Source organism: Carassius auratus, chromosome 5, assembly GCF_003368295.1.
Source record: "Carassius auratus strain Wakin chromosome 5, ASM336829v1, whole genome shotgun sequence".
NCBI lineage: Eukaryota > Metazoa > Chordata > Actinopteri > Cypriniformes > Cyprinidae > Carassius > Carassius auratus.
In genome coordinates this window covers 9,164,966-9,187,158 of record NC_039247.1, presented here as the reverse complement: position 1 = coordinate 9,187,158, position 22,193 = coordinate 9,164,966, and the positions used below count along the sequence as shown (strand labels likewise).

At 38.4% G+C, this 22,193-nt stretch overlaps 1 long non-coding RNA gene across 1 annotated transcript; it reads right to left on the bottom strand.

Moving 5' to 3' along the window:
• Positions 1-7,933: 7,933 nt before the first annotated feature.
• Positions 7,934-11,322, bottom strand: LOC113073810 (uncharacterized). Its single transcript, XR_003280546.1, has 4 exons — positions 10,911-11,322; positions 9,796-9,836; positions 9,589-9,703; positions 7,934-8,237 (listed from the first exon to the last, which is right to left on the bottom strand). It is a non-coding gene; the product is annotated as an uncharacterized LOC113073810 (long non-coding RNA).
• Positions 11,323-22,193: the final 10,871 nt, after the last annotated feature.

Genomic DNA, 22,193 nt, shown 5'->3' with positions numbered 1-22,193 from the left:
CTGCCGAGATTTTCTTTTCTGGCTAGATAACTTGTGATGTCATGTCATCCCTATTGTTTGTAATAACAATTTGATCACTTTCTTCATTACTTCATTGTAAATTCAACACTGTTTTGTTGAAATAAATGTTTGAATCCCTTCACTGAATATTATTTCTCAGAGTTCATTTTTTTAATGATTTAGCACATGTCCGAAGAGACTAACAAATGAGTATACAGTTGTGGATACTCTAACGGGGGTAGATGTAAGAGAAATATGAAGAAACAAACTTGTATCTGATATAAAGTAGGATAGTATACTGATGTAACGTAAAAGATATTTTATGAAATCGAGCAAATTCACAGAGATATTGCGACGTATGAACAAGGAGGTTGAGGGCCAAAACTAGAAAACAATCCGCAAGGCCTAGGAATTACGCTTAGTTGGTGAAAATAAGATAAGAATGTGAAAGTCGTTTAAACAAATTGAAACAAAAAGACTGAGCAAAGTCTTGGAAGATTGTACTTGTTTAGATTAGATTAGATTCAACTTTATTGTCATTATGCAGAGTACAAGTACAGAGCTAATGAAATGCGGTTAGCATCTAACCAGAAGCGCAAGAATATAGTGTTTTATATACATAAAAGTGCAGAGTAAGTAAAGCTATGATGTACAGTGTAGTTGCTACATACGTACAATATCGATCAGAGTATATACAGAATATAAATATGAATGCAATGTAGGAATCGTATGTACATTATGAACGGAGCAATGAAGGATTATATATACATTATGAACAGCAGGAACGTGAGAACGGCGGTAATAAATACGGTCGAATGAGTGTGCAAAAGTATTGTTGAACGATGTATTATATGCAAAAAAAAGAGTAGTGCAATGATAATTTTTGTAGAAATAGTTACTGTGCTTGTACATTAACAACTTTAGACAGTTTATGGTGTAATAGCTTTAACCATGTGCAGTTTCTTAGCATAATGCGATGAGAAAGTGTGTGGTTTACAGTTCGCTCTAGCGTCCGTTAAGAAATCTCGCAATTTTAGGGCGAAAGCGTTAGAACAAACATTTGTCTATGCGGTGTTAGGCTATACGGTCATTATAAAGTTTTGTATGTTTATTTTCATTTCAACATATTAATGAACGCTGTTACAGATTTTGTCTTAGTAACGCGTAATACGATAGTTTTTGTTAAAAGATAACGCTATGTGCGATTTGAGTAACACCGTCGTCTCCGATGCTCGAAGTTTTCAACGCTTACAGGCACCCCACTAACCTAAACCTGTAACTCCATCATAATTATTTAAAATAACTATAAACTTAATGCGTGACGTCTATGTAACTGACTAAAACTAATATGTATGCTAAACAAAATATTTGCGGTGGTGAAAAAAATGAAGTGAATTAATAGATGTCAGAAACTGCTCGCCTCGCGGTTTTCTTAAAGAAGAGCGGGTTATTTAGACGTGACAGCGCAGTTACAGTTGTAGCGCGTTTTCCGGATCAGACCTTAAGCACGATCAATGACTAAAACGGTCAAAATCATCCCGCCTCTCACTTAAATGAACGACTTATCAACAGCGGTTTATTTATTGAAGTACCGTTTAGAGACGCATACGATGAAAATACCACATCCATGACATCCATGACTTTTAATGTCTAACTTTAGTGTAGTAGATGGGTTTGTATTAAGTATAAGAGTCATAACAGAAGATGGTAAGGCTCATTTTAAAAGTCGAGGTAGTGGCTATTATTTGTCTTTGTGACACAGGTAGACCAGAAGAAGCTCTAAAGTGTATCACAATCTCAGTTTCACGAGTTCACCCTTACATCTAATCTGAAGGCAAATAGTAGGCATATTTTGGCGTGCTGTCCTGGGGGAGGGGTCCGGGCCCGGAGCATAGCCCGAACCCAAATAACTCCCCCTATCCCAATTTGGGATAAATAGATTAGAAGTGAGGAGTTGGGGTGGAGGAGGGTTGCCGAAAAACTGTCGTGGGACAGGAGGTAGGAAGACTGGATATATATATACGTGTGCGTGCTATAAGATGATTAGCTAAACGAGATGCACCTGTACCAAATTGGATGATTATCTGATCGTGCTTCTCCCGAACTTTGTTAATAAAACCACATTTCACGAGTTCACCCTTACATCTAATCTGAAGGCAAATAGTAGGCATATTTTGGCGTGCTGTCCTGGGGGAGGGGTCCGGGCCCGGAGCATAGCCCGAACCCAAATAACTCCCCAAAAGAAGCTTAAAGCCATAGGACAGCAGCCAGAGAGATAAAATTTAGTTGCCCCCCAAAATATGCGTGTTGGGAAGAAAATGCAGAGCGACCTGGAGAGCCCGTGCAGTGTTCGACGAGAGCTGCGGCTCGCAACGTCTTACCAGCGAGCCCTCCATGCCGCTTATGGGAGGAGCACAATGCCAGATATCAAGAAATGAGGGACTCTTGCTGCCTCCGAAGGGAGCTGCGGCTCTGCTGCACCGGAAGGGAGAGTCCCTCTTGCGGCTGAGTACGAGGCGCGGTTTGTTGCATCTGATGGAGGGCTCTCACTGCGACTGAAGGGAGCCAGCGACTGTATCCCATCGGGAGGGAGATCCCTGGCCGCCATAGAGTATGCAACATAACTCGGACGGGGGGTTCACACTGCGACCGAAGGGAGCCGTGGGTCTGCTGCACCAGAAGGGAGAGCCCCGTCAGATGCTAAATAGGCAATGAGATTGGAGCCGCGGTTTGGCGCGTCGGATGAAGGGCTCCTAATGCAACCGAAGGGAGCCAGCGGCTGTACCCCATCGGGAGGGAGATCCCTAGCCATCGTGGAGCATGCAACATAACTCAGATGGGGGGTTCACACTGCGACCGAAGGGAGCTGTGGGTCTGCTGCACCGGAAGAGGAGCCCTAGTCCGATGCTGAGAAGGCAAAGAGACGCGACTGTTGGAGGGACTCCCGCTGCATCCGAAGGGAGCTGCGGCTCTGCTGCACCGGAAGGGGGAGTCCCCCATTGCGGGTTTATGGAGGCACGGTTTTTTGCCTCTGAGGGTTCTCCCAGCCTCCGTAGGGGGTTCGCAACTCTGCAGCAGGAGTGCTGCCCCGGAGGGGAGAGCCCTGATTGACACTAACTAGAATACGACTGTTGGAGGGACTTTTGCTGCGTCCGAAGGGAGCTGCGGCTCTGCTGCACCGGAAAGGCGAGTCCCCCTTGCGAAGCGAGGCATGGCTTGATGCGTCTGATGGAGGGCTCTCACTGCGACCGAAGGGAGCCAGCAGCTCTATTCCCCCGGGAGGGAGAACCCTATCCGCCCTTGAGCATGCAACATAACTCAGACGGGGGGTTCACCCTGCGACCGAAGGGAGCCGTGGGTCTGCTGCACCGGAAGGGAGAGCCCCATCAGATGCAGAATAGGCAAGAAGATTCGAGGAACGGTTTGATGCATCGGATGGAGGGCTCCTGCTGCGACCGAAGGGAGCCAGCGGCTGTGTTCCCCCGGGAGGGAGATCCCGGTCCGCCCTTGAGCATGCAACATAACTCAGACGGGGGGGTTCACCCTGCGACCGAAGGGAGCCGTGGGTCTGCTGCACCGGTAGGGGAGCCCCGTCCGATACGGAGTAGGCAAGAAAACGCGACTGATGGAGGGACTCTCGCTGCGTCCGAAGGGAGCTGCGGCTCTGCTGCACCGGAAGGGAGAGTCCCCCTTGCGACTGTATAAGCGGCTTAATTTGATGCATCGGATGGAGGGCTGTCACAACGACCGAAGGGGGCCTGTGGCTCTGCTGCACCGGGAGGGATACCCCCATCTGCCGCTGAGCGCGCAGCGCAACTCAATGACAGATGAAAGGCTCACACTGCGACCGAAGGGAGCCACTGCCCAGCTGCACCGGAAGGGAGAGCCCTGTCCGATGCTGAAATAGGCAAGGAGATTGTAACGATGGCTGGAGGGCCCTTACTTTGGCCGAAGAAACGATAACTGAGAGGCTTCTATTATTCAAGTACACAACATGATTTAAGGAGGAATATATAACTTTTTTTTTTTTTTTTTTTTTTTTTTTTTTTTTTTTTTAAATGTCTGATGAACAACAACCGAGGGCATCTATCGGATTATGTGAGAGGCCCCTTTTGAGCTGCTTAAGATTAGGGCTGAAACGATTCCTCGAGTAACGCGATTACAAAAAATGATGTAGGCAAATTCCTCTGCTTCGAAGCCTCTTTTAATTTATTCTAAATCTCACGTCGGGTTCTTTCGCAATGAAATTTTTTTTTTTTTTTTTTTTTTTTTTTTTTTTTTTTTTTTTTTCTCTTTTTGAATGAATTAATCAAAATAGGTAATTGCACTTACATCCGATTCACGAATTAATATCTCTAAATATTAAGACGGAACAGTGTTTAAATGTAAATCCTGCATGTTCTGTGTGTCTCTGTTAATGAATGGAGCAGGAGCGCGACTTCCTTTTTCACACACACACTGAAGCGCGCATTACTCTCACGGTAATTTCTGCGTCTGCTGTCTCACTAAATGAGGACTTGAACACATGAACAACATCTCCAGAACTGCTCTGACAGTCAGTTCATGAGCATTTGACTTTAAGTAAAACTAGCGTCACATCACATACACAGAACTGAAAAGGTACGTCAAACCGACTAAATAAAGGTCCGGGGTCCTGACATTTTATCCTACCCATCAGATTTACTGTGCATGCGCACATCAGTATAATTAAGCAACAACACATTTTGTTACTCGAAAATTTTTTTTTTTTTTTTTTTTTTTTTTTTTTATACCAGAGTCGTTGATGAAATGAGGGTCCATCGTGAATTTAGATTGGGCGTTCCGGAGTTAGACAAAAGCGAGCCTGATGAGGTTGAATTGGAGAATGGACATAAAATATTTATTTATTTATTTATTTATTTATTTATTTATTTATTTTTGAGGCTCTTGCGGCAGCGAGAATTGCGGCAGTAGGGAAGGATGGAAAGGGCTCCTGCGGGAGCAGACACTGCTATGGCAGTGGTGAAATATAGGTAGAGGCTCCTGCGGGAGCAGACACTGCTGCGGCAGTGAGGAAAAAACAGAAAAGGCTCCTGCGGGAGCGGTCAATGCAGCGGCGGTGGGGAGATACAGAGAAAGCTCCTGCGGAAGGATGGCTGAAGTGAGGATTGACCATTACAGATAGATAGGGCATGTTAGGAGAGTTAGCTATGGTAGATTAGGAGTTTTAGTGAAAGGGGATGAGCTGGCGTTAGAGGGGTTGGCTGAAGAGGGTTCGAGATAGATATATAAATAAATAAAATAATCGGCCTGACCAATAATAGGTCTTGGTACCCTCTGCCTTCTGGCAAATCTGGAGCTGGAGGCCACTGAACAGAAAAATGGTTAGTAGCATGAGGGAGCGGAAGAGTTGAGGGCGCGTTTACGAATGGAGGCGGCCTCACGTTTGCTTCAGCTGCTGTAGCTGTTGGCTGATTTGACAATTGCTCAAACCTTGTCTGAATTAATACAGTCCTGTTGGAAAAGCATCTTTTCCTCTTGTTTTGGCCTTTGGGCCCTTTTAAACAGCCTCCGGAGCAGATAAATTTGGGATGCTGTTTTCCTGTTGTAGTATGGACTGTGAAAATAGAGGCTTTGAAACAATGTAGCATGTTTAGTTTTATAAACCATTGTACCAATAGACATGTCTATAGCAGTAACGTTAATTGCAGTAATTCAAATTCAAGCCGTTTCTAAAGACATTTACTTTGCATGCTTTTCATATAACAGTCCTAAAAAGACGATAGAAAATTTACTCACACTTGTTGTTCTGCAGCCAAACACGAGGCAGTAGCGTGAAAAATTCTGAATAATCATGCCAGTAAATGGTGAAATATGTCCTTAAATAATTGATCCTGCCGGAATAATTGCATGAAACTTATGTCTGTATCATCTCAGTGAGGTTTAAACATGCACAGTAAAGCAAATGTAATGTCTTTAGACATTTCGGTGTGGATGACAACTCTGCAAAAAGCCTTTGCTTCGTGGTTAAAAAGTGGCATCGTCATCGGACAAAGTTAAGTCATAACGCCGTTTAACAAATTTTGGCGTCTTCATAAGCGCATTCTATATATAACGTCTATTTAAATTGTTCAGATGAGCAAATCACGAGGTTTTCTTGCATGATTAGCATTTTAATTGTTTGGTCAGACGGTTCATATATTGATCTATATATTCACGTTCATAAATCGGGGATTAAACGTGGAATTTATCTTTTGTATGCTAAATATGTAAACAATATGTGCACAGTACCTATGACTGCGCTTTACATTTTGCAAGATTGACATGCTAAATGGCTAACTGACCCGGTTTACTCTCATCTTAACAAAATTGATAAGAGTTCCTTGCGTTTACGAACGACATGGATCCGTTTAATCAACTCGACATGTATACCGGTTTAGTCCTTTCGTTCACGAATGAGAGCTCTCGATCTCTGAGACTCATATGAAACTCGCTCATTGTGGATGACAACTCTGAAAAATTCTTCATGAATGAGTGTAAACCGAGAACGATTCGTTCGCCTAGAAGATTCATTCGAAAAAACGATTCTTTCACGAACGACATGCCACTACAACAACGCACGGTCTTCGCCGCTAGTGGAGGCAGCATCGAACTGCGACACGGCTGAAAAAGCGAGAGAGGTTTACTGCGGGGAGAACTGGAGCACGGCTGCGATCCAGCATTATAATAGAGCCCGGTCCTGGCGAGAAAATCGTGTTGCCGAGTGAGGCGAGCTCAAGGATTTGCACGAGCTTTTGGCCACAACGTGTGGCTTGGCGAGAAGAGCAGCTGACGCGATGACGCTTGTTGGTGTTCGGCGGATAGATATCTTCGTCGGAAGGAAGATTGGTCCTGTGATAAGATGACGGACAGCGCGAACCGAATGCTGACAGAGCGAACCGAATGCTGACAGACGGTCTATGCCGAAAAACTGTCGTGGGACAGGAGGTAGGAAGACTGGATATATATATACGTGTGCGTGCTATAAGATGATTAGCTAAACGAGATGCACCTGTACCAAATTGGATGATTATCTGATCGTGCTTCTCCCGAACTTTGTTAATAAAACCACATTTAAACGCTCTCTTGACAATCATTTAATCATCTTGTACTCTATTTTGTTCATGTTTTTGTCTGTTTGACCAAACTCTGAGAACAGTCTTTATCTAAAAAAAACAATGAAAAAGATACACGGCTGGTGGGCCAGATCAACATTAAAAGTTTCACAATAGTTTAGAAGAGTGGATTTCACTATTACACTGTAAAAAAAAATCCCGTAAAAAAACGGTAAAATTCCGGCAGCTGGGGTGCCGGAAAATTACCGTTAAATAACGTGCACATTAAGTAACAGTAATTTTCCGTAATTCAAAAATACAGTTTTTTGCTGTAATTTTACATATTTTCTGTATTTTCTTCAGCTTTTAATGTTTGATAAGATGTTTTACATAAATATTGTGGAAAGTTAATAAGAAAAAAACCATTAAATTATCATAAAGTTTGAACACTGCTTTAATTCAAATAATCAGCCGTAAGTGCAAAAATGTGTTTTAATAATTTATTGACCAATCTGCAAGAATATACAAATAGTTTGTTCAGGACTGCAATTTACTAATATTCTTTGTACAAAACTGCAACAATATACCAGTATAGAGATTATAGCTAAACTGCAACAATATTCCAATAAAAAAATAAGCCCAAAAGTTTAAATTAGATCACAACTGCAACCACATACAATTCAGTTTTTTTTCATAACTGCAACAGTATATAATATATATATATATATATATATATATATATATATATATATATATATATATATATATATATATATTTAATAACTGCAACAACACACAAAAGAATTGTTCAAAACTGCAACAATATAGCAAATTGGTAAACAAATAAAAAATAAGAATTAATTTGTCCTTAAAACTGAACCACCTGTGAACAGATTAATTCATCTTGACAACAGATGATGCATTAAAAAAAAAAAAAATCAACCATGAAAGCAAATAATCAGCAAGTATTTTAAGTCTTTGACACTGTCAAGAATTTCTGCTAGGCAATGTAGGAAGATCTGACACTCCAAGTTTTACTCCATCCTTTCAAAGTCCGCAATCTTGTTAATCAGTGAAAGAACCTTTGGACTGACTGCTGATTTCTTTCTCGATGTGGTCTTCTCCACTTTCGATCCCTTCTCGGGGTTCATCTTAAAAAGGAATCTGTTGAGTAAAAAAAACATATTTAGTAATAAAACATGGACTGTACCATATGCTGTGAATATATTTAAAATAAAAGCAGAACAATAAGAACTTGTAAAGGGCATGCTTGTGGTGGATGTTGTGAAGAAGTATGTGAGAGGTAGTTGTGTGTGAGGCAGACTAAGAAGGTTGTGACAATGTAAGAGAGTGTGTTGTGTGAGGATGAGAGTGTGAGGATGCATGTAGGGCTGCACAATTAACCACATGCAGTTGTCAGATGCATTTGCAGATGAATCGCATTAGATTATGAACAGGATACTGCATAGCTTGTCAGTGAACTACAGCTCTGTTTATTAAATGTTGCTTAATTTGAAAACAGGTGATGGATATTTACTACTAATCACAGGACCGACTTTAATGACGAGACACGCCTGAAAAACGCATGTGATTAATTATGCAGCCCTAGAAGGTTGTGTGGGGATGCGTGTGAGAGTATGTTAGTGTGTGTGAGAGTGTGTGTGACTGTCTATGTGAGAATGTTTGGATGTTTGTATAAGGAAGTGTGTGTGAGAGGATGCGTGTGTGAGAGTGTGTGAGTGTAAGGATGCATTTGTAAGAATATGTGAAAGTGTATAACTGTGTGTGAAGATGCGTGTGAGAGTGTGTGTGTGTGAGAGAGAGAATGTGTGTGAGGTTGCATGTGTAACTGTCTATGTTAGAGTGTGTGGATGTTTGTATTAGAATGTGTGTGAGAGTGTGTGTGAGGATGCGTGTGTGAGAGTGTGTGAGTGTAAGGATGCATTTGTTAGAGTATGTGAAACTGTGTAACTGTGTGTGTGATGATGCGTGTGAGAGTGTGTGTATGAGTGAGGAAACGTTTCTGAGAGTGTGTGTATCTGAGAGTATGTAAGTGTGAGGATGCATTTGAGAGAGTGAGTGTGTGTGTGTGTGTGTGTGAGGATGCATGTGTGCAAATGTGGACGTGAGTGTGCGAGTGTGAAGATGCATTTGTGAGTGTGTGTATGTGAGAGTGTGTCAGTTTGAGGATGTGTGTGTGACCGTGTGTATATGTGAGAGTGTGAGGATGCATATGTGACATTGAGTGTGTGTGTGAGAATGCATGTGAGAGAATGTGTATGTGAGTGTGAGGATGTGTGTGTGTGACTGCGTGTATGTGAGTGTCTGTGTGTGTGAGTAGGCATGTGTGACTGTGTGTGGGTGCGTGTGTGACTGTGTGTGAGAGTGTGTGTGTTAGAGTGAGTGTATGTAAGGATGCGTAATTCAGTGTGTGTTGAAAAAGTGTGAGTGTGTGTGAGAACACACGTGTGAGTGTGATATGTGTGAGAGTGAGTGTATGAGTGTGTGTTTTTACCTTTGCACAATCTCTTGCGTTTCTCCTTGGTTTCCTGGGTATGAAATGTTCAAGCAGTTGTATGAAGCAAACATCAGAGCGTTGCAGAAGATGGTGATGTGGTCGTTAACTATGACTGGGTGAACAGAAAACATAAAGTTCATAAACCATAAACACCACAACTATTACAAGTGTAATATGTGAACATCTTTGCATTTTGCAACTCACCCTTTCATGTTGACCATGGTTTTAGCACTCACTGAACTTATCTGTAAGGAGAAAAAAAGCATGTAAATGTGAAATTTTAAGGAAATCTACAAAAATACAAAGAAATATATTGATAAATGTTTTATATCTATGGTTCTGAACCTTATCTGCGCCACCTGTTCATCCCTATCAGTGAGTCTATCAATAATCCCTATAAGCTATAACAGTCTTTAATTATAGAAGGGTGATTAAAACAGAAGTTGTGAAACTTTTTTCCCTAGGCGTAGATTACAAGATTACAAGGTTATATGAATTCTCAGATGACACACTGCAGACATTGTTTTTTCATTCACAATTTTAACTGGTCAATGGTTTCACCAGCTTTTTGAAACACTTTTAATATTTTAAATATTTGCTTAACCGATAGACAGATATAAAGGGTAACCAACAGAAATAATTTATTAAAAAGTGATTAAATACTGACTGTAACGATATTTCAGACCCTCAATAAGACTATATCTGGAAGTAAAAGAGTAAAACATGCAGACAAATTAAAGTAGTTAAGTGAATTTCATTATACAAGCGTAATAACCAGTGCTTGAAGAGGGAGAAATGCAGACGAACATAACGTTTCAAATCGCGCGTCACTTTAAGCGCTGGTCCTAATGAGTCTGTTTCTAAATTCAGAATTTTCATCCAATCTCGCCTCGAAAAATATTTTTTTTTTTTGCTTTTAGACGACGCCTACTATTATGTATATCAAAACTGATTAAAAACACTGCATTATGCGTCGAAGTTCGGTAAAGTTGGCAACATCTACATATTCGAACTTAACATTAACTGAGCTAACTGTTAAATTTATGAGTTCTTAAACCACAAATGATAATAATATTTAATAACAGTATCGTAGACAACCAGCTAACGACTTTCCTTAAAGTAAGCCTGTTTTTCCCTCAGGGACAAAATAACATTAGAAGTTAACGTTACCCACACTTAACGACTAACGGCACTGGTCAGCGCCGAAGTTTGAAATACTGGTTTAACGATTCAAAAAGGTAAACATTCTAAATTTTAGAACTCATATATAGTAGAAATAGCATTTAGTAATGACCAAAATGAGAAAACGTGAACTTTACCTGCTTATTTTCGCCTCAGATTGAAGATTGACCGTGAAACTGAAGGTCGAGTTATTCCTTCTGCGCGCGCAGCAGCTCCACTGCGTGCTTGGAGGAGAATGTGTCCTTGCGCTAGGGCGGGAATTCCTTCAGTTCGAATATTACATTTTTTATTTTTTTTAATTTTAATATCAGCATATTATTATATTATTATATCAAATTATGAAACGGTACTATGAGAATAAATCCGTAATAAAACACCAAACTGAGCAGAACTATTTTGACAAGCGGAAGAAGATGTGGTCAGTTGACAGTACTTTGGAAATACGATTCTTTCGAGAAGGATTTTTCAACAAACCTGTTCAAAAAAGGATTAACCTGCTCTTTTATGCAAACACGCAATGTAGGCTACATATACAACATATTATATCAATAGTAATAATAATAATAATAATAATAATGAACGTTAACTTTTGTACAGTTGTTATTTATATTTTTAATCTATTAAAAATATGGCATTATATTATTAATGCCACACACACGTACACACACACACACACACATACTGCACATACTACATATAAATATAGCGCATTATGTGAAATAAATCTTCAAAAATATTTTTGGGATGTTATGCACATTGACATGTTTTTCATGTGATTTTACATAAGATATGTAAATTTACAGTCTCTTTCTGTAATTTTACAATTTTAAACTGTATTTCAAAATTACGTGGAAAAAACTGTAAAATAAAACAGTAAAATTCTGTAAAATTACAGTTTTTTTTTACAGTGTAGGTCATTGTTATTCTGATACACATTTCCTGTATAAAAGAGTATAACCTTTTCAGCTGAATGTAGTGCAATCTTATGGATCTTAAACGTAATCACGTTACAACAAGGTGACAGTCCCTCTAGCAAATCCGTCAAAAGTGGACAAAGCAGAAAAATCTCAGCGCACGGTAGATGATAATGCTTACGACCAAAGGGGAGTACGCATAGGCCTACTCTTTAATGTCAAGCGGCAAATGCTGAAACAATGTGAATGTGGTCATCGGCTATATGAACAAGAGCTATCGATGTTGGGGCGATATTGTCATGCTGTAAAATTCCTATGAACAGGCAGTGTATGTTTGACCGCAGTCAGGGAAAACTGCAAAACAACGTGTCAACAGATCGGTCGACTATCTCTGGTAAAAACAAATAAATAAATTATACATGTTTACGAGTCACACATTGAAAATTTTTGTCTTATGTGACCATTACAGCTAAAATCACTGAATTATGAAATGCAAAAGTGTGTACGGTATTTTTCTATAACCGTTACAAAAGTGAGAACGTCGTAGTTCTCAAATGTGTTTGTATTACAACGGTAGCCGATCTAACAAATCTGGAGAAGTGGAGAAGCAAAGATGTTTAGCACATACACACGTACACAAGAGATGTTGCTTTATTTGAATCGAAGAAGATGGCCGTAGGAACTGATAACATTCTTTAATGTCGTCGTGTCGTGTTTTGTCAAAATAATAAAAAAGTTTGGGCAAATGTTGAATAATTTTTCTTAAATGAATAGAATACGCTCACCCCGCTCTCTTTCCCACGCAAGAGTTAGCATGAACTTACAGGAGTCTTAAAACAAAATGTGAATTGTGTCATCCGCTATCCGAACACGATGAGTAAATCTAACGGAGTAATAAAAATATCATTTACAAATCAACATTTAACAAAAAAAAAAAAAAAAAAATACTTTAACAATTGTATTCTGAATTCTATATGCGTTGTAAACGTTAGTTTTCTTGCTATACTCTTTCTTAGTGATTTGGTCGCTCGAATACACAAAAGGTTATGGATAAAATGTATCTCACAAGAGTGTGGAAACTTTAACGCGCTCAAACTTAAACGAGTGTACAGTTTGATTTGTTTAGGTTGAAATAGTTTTAAGGGTAAAACAGCTAGACTTCATTTTTTATTACGATGACGCCGCACAAAGATCGCATAAAAACGTACGGTCCGACAAACAAATTGCGAACGTCCGTCCAAAATCTTGATACGGCTAAATCTCGAAGTGTAAGAAAAATGTCATTTACAAAACATTGGGATTCTTAGATGTGAAACACCCTTGACACGATCTGCTGGCCTGCGCAAAAAATAGTCATAAATGTTTTAGCACAGCTATTTACACAAATAGTATGAGAACTGTATATTGTTTCACTCGCATAGAAAATTAATTACCGCTTTATCCGGGTCAAAGGGAAATGATGATAATAGTTGAAACATCCTTAGCTCGTACATTTCTTTCTTTTTGAAAAATCACAGCTGCTGGTGATTACTGTTTTTTAGTAAACCATTTAACATTACACGATGCCTACAAAATAGTCAAAGCGTATGCTTTCTGTTCTAGGTAAGAACATTTACACCGAGTGTTATAGGCCGGGTAAATAATTTGAAAATAGTATTTCTGTCGAATGAGAAAAGTTCAGTCGTACATTTAAAAAAATTTCTGATGTAGAAATTATGTTTCTGCCAAACATATCCAAAGAGAAAGGGTTTTCCTCTCTGGAGAGAAAAGCACTCGGGTGCATAAATTATATGAAGAGACGATGCCGGTCAACGCGTTATTAAAAAAAAATAAGACGATAGACGGTGTGCCTTGCTTTAGTGACACACAACGTGTTTAAACACGTTTCAAATTGTAGGTGTAATTATTTGACTGACTATAAGCAAGATGTTTATTTGTTATTTTACAGTACGCATACAATCTACAGGATAGAAGGATGGGGATATAGTAAAATACAACTATAAACTTTTAAGAAAAGTTAACTTTCATTACACTATTGTAAAGGGATCTTACAGCAGGCTAAATGAAAAGCACTACGTAATAAGGCTGAAGGGCAAACAACTAAAGGAAAACATACGTTAGGGGGGATACTGTCGGTTAAATATATTGTTTTAAATAAGGAATATAATATGGATAGTACTTTTAATACAAAATATATAAAAAATAGAACTACAGCCTGTTAGATGTACAGGCGGTCATTTTAATATTTTTGCTTTTAAATGGAGGTATTTTGGGACGGCTAAGCAGAGGGCCTGCAAATGTCTTTCCTGCTCTGTGTCTGAAAGTACCGTGGATATGTGAAAGGTTTACGACCGTAGCAACGCACATAAATTACATCTCTAGGACGTGTGGGTCTTTCCTGAACCATCTTTAATGGTTGAATACCATCGAGGGTCTTTCTTCTAAAAGATAAAACAACTTCATCTAAACTTCACAGTCTATACTGTGACAAACAAACGAGCTCCTCAGTATAGATTTAAAGCAAAATCAATATTTTAAGTTTTATTTTTAAAAAACATACAGAAAGACTTTGGCTTCATGTTTCATTGTGTGTGTGTGTGTGTGTGTGTGTGTGTGAGAGAGAGAGAGAGATAGAGAGAGAGAGAGAGAGAGAGAGAGAGAGAGAGAGTATGTGTGTGAGAGAGGGGGGGGGGGGAGTGTGTGTGTGTGTGTGTGTGTGGGTGTGAGGGAGAGAGAGAGAGAGAGAGAGAGAGATGGTATGAAAACTTTGAAGATGGTGCTAAAAATAAGAACTTTAAAGAATCTAAAGTGATTAATGCATGACGCATCTAATATAATATAATCATATATACGAAATGATATAATATGATATAAATAATTTTTATTATATAATATTATATAAAAAATTTAAAATATTTTAGATAATATATATCATCATTTTGTTGAATTAAGAATCAACGGACATCAGATGTACTGGGGGTACTGATTATTAAAAAACATTACATTAATGTTAGCTTTGAAATAATGTACACCATTGACTTAGATCATGCGGTCTGGAACTCCACCCTCGCCTGCGCGGGGTGTGTGTGAAGCAGCCCCTCAGGTCTCACATACATTTCACTACGGGGACCTGTGAGATTCTGTTTATGATTTAATCATTTTTATTTTATTTTTTAAGTCGTATTATTTTATTTTGGGGATATTTCATTCATGTTTGGACATCTCTCACCGGTCTAAAACTGTAAGGCATAATTTTTTATATGTATCATCAGAAATGTTTATTGTATATATACTATGCTATCACATTTAAAATAAGTTATCTTTTTAAAAAAAGAAGAGTATGGTGTGTTTTATAAGTTTGATTAACTTAAATGTTGAATACCTTTTTTTGTTTAATGAATTGCTTTAGTAGCCCGATGTCATTATATAATTATTTATTTTCATATTCTTTAAACCCTGGAGTCTGAGTGGGTTTTGGGGGCTGGAGATATTTTGACACCCCTCAGACGTTGGTGTTTTTCATTATCCTAAAACGTATTAGTGGCTAAAAGTCTGAATATCCCATAATATGTGATCAGCATGATTGTACATGTCTGTAATTTTGAGAAGGCTGCGTTTATGATTAGTTTTTGTTTAAAATATGTTTAAAATGTGTTTGTATATGTTGTATAAGTATTGATTGAATACATGATTAAAAAAAATGTATGATAAAATTATTTGTTTTGGTTTAGTAACATGTCTGTTACTGCGATGTGTTTTATAAAAACGATGAATACTTGTTTAAAATGTATGTTCCGGTTTAGTAACATGCCGTCATATATAATTTAATATTGTTTAAAATAGAGATAAGTCTCTTTTTAACTTGATATGTCCACACGTATGTCCGCTTGTTTATATGGTTTATCAGAATACAAATTTGGATATTATAGTGGATATTATAGTGATATAGCCGTGGATATTATAGTGATATAACAAGGTACGTGTGGCTTATGATGAAATTTATAGGCTAGTCATAATTCAGATCGCTTAAAAGTGTACGTGCATGCAGCATTTTATTGTATGGTGGTACTGTAGTTGTACGGTTAAAATAAATAATTAAACAGCTTTTTGAAAAAGATATGATATAAAGATGGATATAAAAGGTTTTAAATATAATATAGAAAATGTCTTGCAACAAATAATGTGAAATGAATTTAACTGAATTGTGTCAATGACACGTCCGGGTTCCTCAATAGACCATATTCTTCATTCTGTTCAATTATATATTTTTTCCCCGATCCTGGTAAAATGTATATTTTTAGTGATGAACAAAACTAATGTAAATGTTTTGTTTTATATTGTTTGTGAATGTATAATGTGTTTATATTCATTAAAAGAAGAAAATAAGACTTGGAGACGAATGTGTGTACACAGGCATTAGAGGGAGAGAGAGGGAGAGAGAGAGGGGTACAAGAGATGCTAGCCGCGCACCAACCGTAATTCATAGGTGAACCGTCAGAAAACTGTCAAAAACATGGTACTCCCGCGTGAGATATGTTTGGTTTTTAATTAAAAAATGGCTTTGAAGATATTATGATTTTGCAGTAAATTCCGACGAGTGTGCACTGTGGCGTGCAAACACAGACGCTGGATCAAAGGTGTGTGAAAATACCTTCTTTCTGCTCTCAAAAAAAAAAAAACATTGGATCTTGTTTATCTGAAACAGTCGGTTTCAGTATATTTTTTATACAGTTTAATTTATAACCTTTTTTAAAAGAACAGAATGTTTTTTCAACCTTGGTTAAATCGCTTTACATTATATAAATTATAGAATGTTTTATATATAAATGTGAAATAACTAAAATGTGTTTTAGATTATATAAATTGTAAAATGTTTTATATATAAATGTGAAATAACTAAAATGTGTTTTAGATTATATAAATTATATAATGTTTTATATATATAAATGTGAAATAATTAAAATGTGTTTTAGATTATATAAATTATATAACTGAAATGTTTTTCAACCTTTAATTGTTTTATATATATAAATTATAGGATGTTTTATATATATATATATATAAATGTAGAACACACCGACCCCATTTATACACTGCTCATAAACGTAATGGGAGGGAGAGAAGCCGTATATCCACACACACACACACACACACATAACCGTATAACTGTGATAAACTTCAAACAAACTAACTGACACAAACTTCAAACAAGCTATCTGGCACAAACTTCAAACAAACTAACGGTCAATAGGGTAAAACTTTCTGTCAAAACCACATGATCGATGTGTGGGGAGTCTTTCATATACCTTTATAATTTAGAACTAACTAGGTCAATAGGGTAAAACTTTCTGTCAAAACCGCATGATCGATGCGTGAGGAGTCTTTCATCTTCCGTTTAAACTAGCCGTCAAAACCATGATTTAAAACTAATTAGGTCAATAGGGTAAAACTTTCTGTCAAAAGCACATGATCGATGCGTGGAAAGGTCATAGGTTAACCCTTGAACTCATTTGTCCCGCCCATCCATCATAAGGTTACCGGAAGTTCAACCTGTCAAAAGGTCAAAGGTCAAAGTCATAAATCATCTTGACAGAAGCAGTATTATAGGTACTACTGGCATACAAATTGAAATTATTCTTGGTAATCAGTGTGTATGATCCATACCGGTCAATTTAATGTGATATGACTGAAAATAAAGTACGCTCATACTTAAAAATGAAAACTGTAAACCAAATTAAATTAAATCTCATTAAACCTGAACAGTTAACTCAACTTTAAATGGCATCCTCGAGCAACAGCGATGCGAACAAAACAGTCGGATGAATGATTCAATGAGTCACTCAAAAGAAAGTCACTTGAGCCAATGGGTCACACCTAGATGGAATTATAGCCGTCTGGAGGGAATCTGAAAATAGTGGGTCTTCCAGAGAAAGCTGTGGGTTCCAGCCTACTCTCAGCATTCCTGCTAGACTTCGATAGGGTCCACAGATCTCCCACCTCGCTTCTAATATTCCGAATTCAGCTCAGAGAAGTATTTTAGTTCCATTTCTATGATTCATAGATAAAGTATTAATTCTGAAAATGGCTCTGGAGAAGATGGTCACTCACAATGCCTCAGATTGCTGATTCTACTCAGATTTGTTGGCTGGTCTGCTGAAGAAATGGCCTGTGAGTTTGTGACCTTGGGTAAACCTCTGGCCTTACATGTATATCGGGTAATTCACTTTTCCAGCCAGGCTCAGATGTTGGGTTTACCAGGTTTGTTTTATGATACGCTTCTGTTCGTATTTGGGCTCTCATACTTTGTGTATCTTTGCAGGTTTTAAATCTTATACTTAACACTTAAATTACTAACCTTTTAATGGAAGTAAGAGGAAGAAGTTTAACATTCCCTTTAAAAAAAAAAAAAGAAAAAAAAAAAAAAAACCCACACACACTACTGCACTATTAGGCTACTGAAAACTCACTTATCTGATAAAGAACATACAAAAGTAGAAAAAACATTGGGTTGGTAAGTTTTATTTTTCCTCTTTTACTTCAGAGGAGGGACACTGCAATTCCGATTCATAAATATATTTATATATTCTCAAGCCTACAGGTTCTGAAGATTTGTGTTAACTTCTTGGACGACAATCACTGTAGGAATGTCTATGATCCAAATTGCCATTTATTTGTCATGATGGAAGTCTAGATAAATCCTCACCCCACTTTTTATTTGGTTGTAAATCCTCAGTTTGCAAAATACTTGTAAGAAACTTGGTCTGTTGGATATTTGGAGAGAGCTGCATTCTAAAGACAGAGATAAGATGCAAGCATTGGAGCAGGAATCTGCTGCATTGACTGACTGAAACAGTGGAGAGTGGCTGAAGATTAATGGAAGGCCTGTGCAAATAGATCTGGGCTCATGAGCGCTGCTTGGCTCTGTGTGGTTTTTCATGTTGGGTCTGGTCTTCAGTCAGCACACAGAAAGAGATAACAAATAAATCCACAATACAGAGCTATATTGAGAGGATTTGGATGAGTACGCAATGATCACAAGAAAGTGATAACTCATAAACTCTAACTGAGACCTACCAGAGCAGTAACACTGTCCTTGATTTGAAGGTTCATGGGGAATCCAAATGCTGAGCAGATGACTGACAGTAATGGGACCAGAACAGCTCAGGCAAGCTGCTTCAAGAAGTAACAACAAGACCAGACACTGAGGTGGTGACAGGAAGGTGGCTTAGATTAGTGCAGACAGGTGAGGAGAATCAGAACTTTGGTGATTGTGAACGAGTAGGTTGGGCTGAAGGATCTGGCTTTGCTGATGAATTCTTGATTCAATTATTCAATAATGCCACTTACTGGTATAATGATATAACCTTCAGAAAGAATCACTGAAAACCCTAAGTTAGGGATGGCCGATATGAGTATCAGTTCAGAACAGTTCACAAAGCAAATTCTAAATGGAAGTGATCATCCCTATCCCCTTGGAGTGAGCAGGGCACGTGTGTGCCATTATGTATTCGTTTGTAATGCACTTGGCAAAGTGAGCGACGTAATTTGCTCATTATCTTCAGAGGGCATTTTCCTGTGTTTGTCAGCAGATGTGCAGGTTTACTGTCATAAATGTTTTTATTGTTGTTAGCATAACTGTGGCAAATAAACATACATTTTGTATTCTAAAAAGTTTTTTCAATATGCTAAATAATATATAAAAATGAAGCGTAGATTTGTTATGCTGCAGAATCTGCTGACGGACACCATGCTGCGTTGTCACGGGAACATGCCAGCTGAAGATAATGCTTTCATTAGGACGCCGCAGAGGCTGGCAACCGGGCGTGGCACAGGGGCTCTACATCGCCCCCTGGAACACAGTCAGAAATCTTGAACCATAGCTCACACACACTTGGATGTATTTATATGAAACTCAGTACACTTATAGATCTCATTGAGCCAAACAACTTTCGCGCTCTATGTGATAGACTCCGCCCAACAGGAAGTCAGCTATTCAGGGATGTTTAAAAAAAGCATGCTCTGGAATTTAAAATACTCCTCTGAGGTTTTCCACCCATTTGCCACAAAACACGGTGAACATGATCTCAAGACATTGAAGATGAAAATTTGTGAGGGGATTTTTGATATCTTGAATGGTTTGCCCATGGTGAGGTTTTGAAATTAGGGCAAAAAATGAGAAACAGGAAATGCCTAATAACATCCACATACATTGCCTGAGTTTCATCAAGCTTCATCGGTTTGTTCGGTGTATGATACTGATCGTATGTATGTGACTATTAAGAGTCAACATTATAGCGCCCCCAACTGGCAGCTGGAAGTGAATAATTTTCAAAATGCTTTGAATTCACTTGCTTTGCCAAGTGCATTCCAAGTGCATTGCAAACGAATAGGCCTACACAATTGCACTCACATGCCCTGCTCACTCTAAATTCCCCATCTAAGAGGATAGAGATGATCACTTCCATTTGGAATTTTCCCCGTGAACAGCTCTGTACTTGTATCAGCACATCCCTACTATAAGTAGACTGACATCCTGTTGAGATCAGACAAACAGAGCAAAAAAAGATTATAAAAAACAGTACTCTTGCAATGACTCATATCCAAATTTAACAAAATTCACTCGTCTTCTTTGTAGCAACTGTTAATCTTAAATCTCGCTACAAATAAGGCTACAATAAGAGAGCTGGCACATAATGCAGCCAAGATTGTTCCCAAAAACAAATATCCACACTGTCATCAGTTTAGTTCATTATTGATGTGCACAGACATCACAATGGTAAACATAGTCATATAATGTAAAACAAAATTAGAACATGTTACATAACAGCAACACATGAAAAATCTCAGTGGAGCTTTCCTATCCACACTAGCCTCCACCATAACCTGTGGCAACATGGCATTATTATCATCATTCAGTGAAGCAGATCGGGGTGGAGCATTCTCTAGTTCCACATAATCATGATGGATGCACTGGGGCAATGCACCCGATAGCTCCCTTCTCCCATCAGCACACATTCCCCTAATCACTTTAGACACCAAGATGCCCAATCTAGTCACGCATAATAACCTAACTAGAAGTAGATGATGCAATGTTGCCTCTCTCACTTCTGTGAGTGAGTATCAAACAGTGATTGCTATATGCAGTAGGACAAGTCATGAAGCTTTTCCTAAGCTTGGATTTGGTCTCTTTCCTATTGGTTACAATAGGTTACAGTCCACTGAACTGCAGCATGTTAATGCCATAACCCAACAAAACTCATGGCTGCCCTCCTTGGATACACGGCAATCCACTGCTTGCATCTACTGCTGTCTAAGCCTGGATGTTCTTCATGGTTTATATCGGAGTTCAGACCAATTAACCTTCAAGCTGCAAACATCTGAGACTTTCAGCTAACCCTTATGTTAGTGTGCAGGCATGGGGTATGGGAAAATTCAGACAAGGAAAGGTTAATCTAAGATTCCGAGCACAGGGCTGCACCTGCCAAAGCCAGAGTTTGAAATGGATAGTTGATAGTAAAAGAAATATTGCATGCCATAAGAGCAAAGTGCTTCATTAATCTAATGTTCCTTCTTCTCGCTGACTCATTTTCTTTATCTATGCCCTAGACCCCGTAGTGTGCACCGGACAGTATTATTTAAACATTTATTCTGACCATTACAGATATCCTTTTTTTTTTTTTTTTTTTTGGCGGGGGGTGGGGGGATGTTAGAGAACCTAAGGCAATTTAGCTAGGGAATTAGAAAAAGTCAAATATTCTTGTCTACTTTTTGAAAAAACAAAAGAATGCAGCTTTAACAAGTTCTGCATACTGCATTTTGATTAGTACTGAAAAAGAAAAAAAAACTAAAAAAGGAAAATGATTTGAAAATAGTTACAAAATTATTCCCTCAGAGTTGTAAAACTAAGGATGATTGTTATTGGCTTGCCCTTGATTTAACTTGTTTTAATAGGACATTACATTACATAAAATAAAATTCAAATTCCTTTTCCATAATGATCAACAAATTTTGAAAAAGCTGTGGGTGGTCAAATAATGCTTTATCAGATGTGATGCATTACAGATTCATGTAAGGTATTTGGATTTTACACTATTTTGTGTAATGACAAGATGGCATTGTGTCCTTGCCATATGTGGGGCAAACACCAGTAAGTCCCAGAGAATGCATTCTGTTTCTCTTTGGCAGATCGTATCCCCTTCTCTCTCCTTCCTCAATAGCTTCACCCAGGTTCACACTGCTTCTCCGGCATAGCATTCGCTCTCCTTTTCTTTTTGTAAGGCACTAGCTTATACATATCGATGATAAGCTTTTTAATTATATTTGTTTATTTTTTTTTTTCTGATTGAATCACAGAACGCTTTTGTGGAGCTGATGAGCTTGTCTGACTCATTATTTTTAATGAACCAAAAGTCTCCCGAGACCATCGGTTTCTCAACTCCAGCGCAGCAGCACCAATTAAACAGAGCAAGCTGTGATTATGTCAAGAGATTTGGCAGAGTGGCCTCT